Genomic DNA, 6,829 nt, shown 5'->3' with positions numbered 1-6,829 from the left:
TACTTTTAGAACACAAAACTGATGGAATCGTGCAGAAATTCCTAAGAAACAATAATTGGAATGAAGAACTACATGGCTCAGATCTTTTTGATAATCTCATAAATGTCATATACACTACTTTCTTAGGTCTTGATTATATTTCTAATAAAGACTTCACCATTAATAAGAAGGTTGACATAGCAAGAGTTTCAATGACTAAACTCCAATTACATGATATTAGTCTTCTCGACAAATACACATGTATGTATGAATCATATTTGTATGATATTCCACAGAGAAGTGAATATGCGCAATGGATATCTGCTTATCTCATGAAAATTCCAATTATTGGAGAAACCTGTACAGACAGATGGAAAAAAGAAGCTACTGGAGAAATCCAGCAAACCAGTCTTTCTTACGCAACAAAAATTGCAAAAGAAGAAATTGATAGAATCTGTCAAGACAGATATAAACAACAAAAGCTTAAAACTATAAGCAAAGATTGTTGTAGCATTCTCTCTGATTTCAAAAACTTTGATATTGGAAAGAAAAATTATACTAAGAAAAAGCATAAAAACAAAAAGAAATACAAATCTTTTTGGAAAAAGAAAAGAAGAAAATTTTCACCAGGAAAATACTTCAAGAAACCATCAAAAGAAACACCTAAGAAAACTACTTCTTGTCCGCAAGGAAAGAAAAAATGTAGGTGTTGGATCTGCAATGAAGAAGGACACTACGCAAACGAATGTCCAAATAGAAAAAAATACCCTGACAAAGTCAAGGTTTTACAAACCGCTAACAATGGAGGCTATGAAGCTCTTGAAGAAGAGTATGATGGTACGCAACATGTTTTTATATATCATGTTGAAACAGAATCTTCATCAGACACTGAAGAATACGAATCAACAACGGATGACTCAGACTAGTCCCATACATACCTCGCTTTTCAGGGAGGAGGAGATTAACCATTTTTGCGTAAACCTCCAGAAGATTGATGATTCCCTTATCATGAATCTTACTAATCCAAACTCTATTTATGTTTCTGCCTTCCTTAACTTTAAAGGATATAAAAAATTTAGAGTACATTGTTTTGTAGACACAGGTGCATCTTTATGTCTTGCAAGCAAATTCATCATTCCGGATGAACTCTGGGAAAACGCTCCCAAAGAAATTAGTGCCACTATTGCAAATGGTGAAACCATAAAAATTAATAAAGTTTGTAGAAATATTAATCTCGAACTTTCAGGAGAACATTTCAATGTTCCCACTATTTACCAACAAAATTCAGGAATTGATATCATAATTGGTAACAACTTCTGTCAAGTCTATGGACCATTCATACAATGGATAGATAGAATTGCCTTTCATCTTAATAATGATATGGTAATTATAAAAAAGGTTACAGAGGCCTATAGCAAAGGAAAACCAGGTTTTCTTGAAACTCAAGAAAAAGGTTCTAAAGAAAAACAAATTCCAGGTACTAATATAACTCATGAAGAGATTAATAAAGAAAGGATTATTTCTATTCAAACTACCAGGTTCAAACAGATTGAAGATCTTCTTGAAAAAGTTTGTTCTGAAAATCCTATTGATCCAAATAAAACCAAAGGATGGATGAAAGCTTCAATCAAGCTTATTGATCCCAAAACGGTTATTAGAGAAAAACCTATGGTTTACTCTCTACAAGATAGAGAAGAATTTTCCAAACAAATCAAAGAATTACTTGATATGAGACTAATTATAGAATCAAAATCCCCTCATATGTCTCCTGCCTTTCTTGTCAATAAAGAAGCAGAGAAAAGAAGAGGAAAGAAGCGAATGGTTGTTAACTACAAAGCAATCAATGATGCAACTATTGGAGACTCACATAATCTCCCCAATATGCACGAACTCTTGACTCTTCTACGAGGAAAAAACATTTATTCAAGTTTCGACTGCAAGTCAGGTTTCTGGCAAGTTCTACTTGATGAAGAATCGCAGCTTCTCACTGCCTTCACATGTCCTGATGGACTCTTTCAATGGAAAGTACTACCCTTTGGGCTTAAACAAGCTCCTAGTATTTTTCAAAGACACATGCAGAATGCTCTTCGAGGCCTTGAAGGTTTCTGCACTGTATACGTTGATGACATCATGATCTTCAGCAAAAATGAACAAGAACACTATGTTCATGTCACACAGGTTCTCAGAACTATTTTAAAATATGGTATAATACTTTCAAAAAAGAAAGCTCATCTTTTCAAAACAAAAATCAATTTTTTAGGTTTAGAAATAAATGAAGGTACCCATTGTCCTCAAAAACATATTCTTGAACATTTACATGACTTTCCAAATGTTTTAGAAGACAAAAAGCAACTACAAAGATTTCTTGGTGTTTTAACTTATGCTGAAACATATATTGAAAAACTTGCAGCCATGAGAAAACCTTTACAGGCAAAATTAAAAAAAGATGTCATTTGGAATTGGTCAAATGCTGATACAGACTACATCAAAAAGATAAAGAAAGTTTTAATCAATTTTCCAAAACTTTATCTTCCAAACATTGAAGACAGTTTAATTATTGAAACTGATGCTTCTGATGAATTTTGGGGAGGTGTTTTAAAAGCTAAAAACCCCAAAAACGAAGAACAAATTTGCAGGTACACCTCTGGCAGTTTCAAAGCAGCTGAGAAAAACTACCATAGCAATGAAAAAGAATTACTCGCTGTAAAAAGAGTTATTACAAAATTCTCTGTATATTTAACACCAGTAAATTTCCTGGTTCGTACAGATAATAAAAATTTTACTTATTTCCTCCGAACTAAGATTGCAGGAGATAACAAATTAGGCCGGCTAATACGTTGGCAAGAGTGGTTTTCACGATATACTTTCACTGTTGAACATCTCGCAGGAAACAAAAACGTACTGGCAGACTGCCTCACCCGTGACTTCAGGTATACCTTACATCATCCATGATCTCACTCGCTCCTCTCGAGCCCTATAAAAGGATATGATCCTCAAGACATATTTCCTCACAAAAACTTCACCTACAAAAAAGAGAGGGGGAGATTAGAGAAAAAAGTAAACAAAAATTTGAGTTTACAAAAATGGAAGACCTCAACACTTTGAGGATGAAGAAACAAATGCTCCTCATAGAGCTATCTGCAATTGAGCAGAAAATCAACTTGTATGAACAAGTAACAACGGTCACCAATGTACCGGAAAGCGAAAGCTCAAAAACAAAGGCTATTCCAGTGCAAACGGCACCTGGTAAAGAATCAACAAATCCGTTGAAAGCTGATGCTTTGCTAAAAAGCATAATAAAGGAGACAGCTACTCCTCTTCCTGATGGAAAAACTAGCTTGTTGGTTGATACCAATCCTTGTACTGAAGGAATCAGTAAAATGACAACCTTGTCACCCATTAACAAATCTGTGCAGGAGTTTACACCAGATTACAAAAAAGCTCTTAACAAAGAAGCTGAAAGATTTTATGTAATCTACAAAGGACCTCATGCCGGTGTTCATACTGACTGGGGAATTACAGAAACATTCTGTAAAGTTGATAAAGTTACTTGCAAAAAATTCAGAAATGAAGCATCTGCAAGATTAAGCCTTGCCACTTATCAAGACGATACAAGCAAGACTAACCAACCACTTCTTCGACCAAAAATTCATAAAGTCAAAGAAGCTCACAGAGACCAAAGGTTTGACGTTCCAAATAACGCTCAACAAATGGTTAACTATCCTGAAATCTCTTTCGAAGACTTCAGAACAATCTGGAAGAAAGCAAGAGCTGCATGCCCAGAAGACCTTGTTCATGAAAAGTTTTTCACTACGGACAAGAAAACAAAAAGTCTGTTCAACTTCCTCGAAGGATCAGATGCAAAATTAGTATACCAAGCCTTTCAAGCTGGACTAATCGACAATATCTACCCAAGTTGCAACCTTCAAGAACTCATTTTCTTCCCAAGCAACATGGTAGAATCCATTAAAAACTTTCGAAAGAAAGTACTTAAAGCAAAAGATAATCCGATCTACATCAGATGCATCTCTTCACTCCCAGAATGGATTCAAGAATCAACTCTTTCTCCATACCACTTTCTGGAAATTGGTCTTTCTAAAGCCAATAGAGATATTGAACAATCTCAACCAATGGAAGACAAAGATCTACCTTTTACAGAGATTCTTCATCCCAATCGCATCAATGGTTTAAGAAGAATATCAGAAAAAATCATCGAGATTATCTCTGGTTCAAAAAAGAAGATTAATTATACCGACTCGCATTGTATAATTACAAGCTGGAGTTACAACAACACCAGCCAAGAAGATCTTCGTCAAGCCTCCAAGTTTGGCGAAAAATTCATGAACAATAGCATGGAAGTATCCAATGCTACACGCCAACACTTCTGCCGACATGCAGAACAACTTTTTGAAGAACATCTTTGTCACTTTTGCGAAAGCAAAGATTCGGAGACAATGGAGGGACCCCCCTCTGAAGATGACAAATCATCATCATCTTAAAGAAAGATGCTTCACGTGTCAAATGGCCCCAGCCACTCGAAATAATAATGCCCTTCTTCATTATTAGAAGCTTTCTAGCTGTCCACAATAATGTAATCTTTAGTGGATAAAAACGTCATGCCTGACATTTTAGGCAAGGATCAGACCCTCTCAATGTATCTATAAATTGAGAGTTATGTTTTGTTTTAGGGACATCGGAATAACGAGTGCAAAAAAAAAAAAAAAAAAAAAAAAAAAAAAAACACTCTCTATCTAGTAAATTTTCAGTTCAATGTCTAGTGAGTAATTCCTCCCTTAGAAGGGGAAAAATGTAAAATATTGTAAGAGTCTTCCCTTTTTGGGAACTCTGTTATCAATAAATCTTTGTTTTGTTATTTTTGAGTGTTCATACAATTTAGAGTGATGAAACTTGTAAGTGACAGAGTGTCAGGTCGACGATGATTAACAGTACCACAGGCACCATGCCAACAGGGAAAGCAACCACACAGACCAATGAACGACACAGGCTGGCTTGAATAGTTTCTATCTATGTAAGTATAACACTCACTACATCACAATTACACATTTATTGATACAAGAGTCTTCTTTTCACAATTTTTATATTTATTCCCTTCTTTGTTAAAACATAAATTCCGTACACATCCACACACCCAAACTGGTATCAAAAAGAACCCAAACTTTAGAAACTGAAGAATGTGAAGAATTGTATCAAAAAGAACCCAAACTTTTTGATCAATATTTTAGAATGACTAAAATAAATGAACCCGATACTGAATCAGAACAAGAAGATAATTTTAAAACAAATACAAAGACTGTTAAGTTCGAATATTCAGATATGGAAGATGATGAAGCAGAATCTTCTTATACAGCCACAAGAAGAGGCAATAAAAAGAAATACGAGTTCAAAATGCCTGTCCACAATGGAATTCCAAATAGTGGCCAAGGACCCAATACGATCAATGTACTCAATATTGATTGTATCCAAGATTTAAAACTCAGAGAAAGAGTTGTAGAAAAATGGGTTACTGAGATTTCACTAATCTTACAAACAAATCCAGATGAATTTGAAAAAGCAAAAAATGTTCTACTACTTTTAGAACACAAAACTGATGGAATCGTGCAGAAATTCCTAAGAAACAATAATTGGAATGAAGAACTACATGGCTCAGATCTTTTTGATAATCTCATAAATGTCATATACACTACTTTCTTAGGTCTTGATTATATTTCTAATAAAGACTTCACCATTAATAAGAAGGTTGACATAGCAAGAGTTTCAATGACTAAACTCCAATTACATGATATTAGTCTTCTCGACAAATACACATGTATGTATGAATCATATTTGTATGATATTCCACAGAGAAGTGAATATGCGCAATGGATATCTGCTTATCTCATGAAAATTCCAATTATTGGAGAAACCTGTACAGACAGATGGAAAAAAGAAGCTACTGGAGAAATCCAGCAAACCAGTCTTTCTTACGCAACAAAAATTGCAAAAGAAGAAATTGATAGAATCTGTCAAGACAGATATAAACAACAAAAGCTTAAAACTATAAGCAAAGATTGTTGTAGCATTCTCTCTGATTTCAAAAACTTTGATATTGGAAAGAAAAATTATACTAAGAAAAAGCATAAAAACAAAAAGAAATACAAATCTTTTTGGAAAAAGAAAAGAAGAAAATTTTCACCAGGAAAATACTTCAAGAAACCATCAAAAGAAACACCTAAGAAAACTACTTCTTGTCCGCAAGGAAAGAAAAAATGTAGGTGTTGGATCTGCAATGAAGAAGGACACTACGCAAACGAATGTCCAAATAGAAAAAAATACCCTGACAAAGTCAAGGTTTTACAAACCGCTAACAATGGAGGCTATGAAGCTCTTGAAGAAGAGTATGATGGTACGCAACATGTTTTTATATATCATGTTGAAACAGAATCTTCATCAGACACTGAAGAATACGAATCAACAACGGATGACTCAGACTAGTCCCATACATACCTCGCTTTTCAGGGAGGAGGAGATTAACCATTTTTGCGTAAACCTCCAGAAGATTGATGATTCCCTTATCATGAATCTTACTAATCCAAACTCTATTTATGTTTCTGCCTTCCTTAACTTTAAAGGATATAAAAAATTTAGAGTACATTGTTTTGTAGACACAGGTGCATCTTTATGTCTTGCAAGCAAATTCATCATTCCGGATGAACTCTGGGAAAACGCTCCCAAAGAAATTAGTGCCACTATTGCAAATGGTGAAACCATAAAAATTAATAAAGTTTGTAGAAATATTAATCTCGAACTTTCAGGAGAACATTTCAATGTTCCCACTATTTACCAACAAAAT

The sequence above is a fragment of the Lactuca serriola genome, chromosome 2 (assembly GCF_051521515.1).
Source record: "Lactuca serriola cultivar US96UC23 chromosome 2, Lser_US96UC23_V15, whole genome shotgun sequence".
NCBI classification, from domain to species: Eukaryota; Viridiplantae; Streptophyta; class Magnoliopsida; order Asterales; family Asteraceae; genus Lactuca; species Lactuca serriola.
This window is presented reverse-complemented; position numbering follows the sequence as displayed.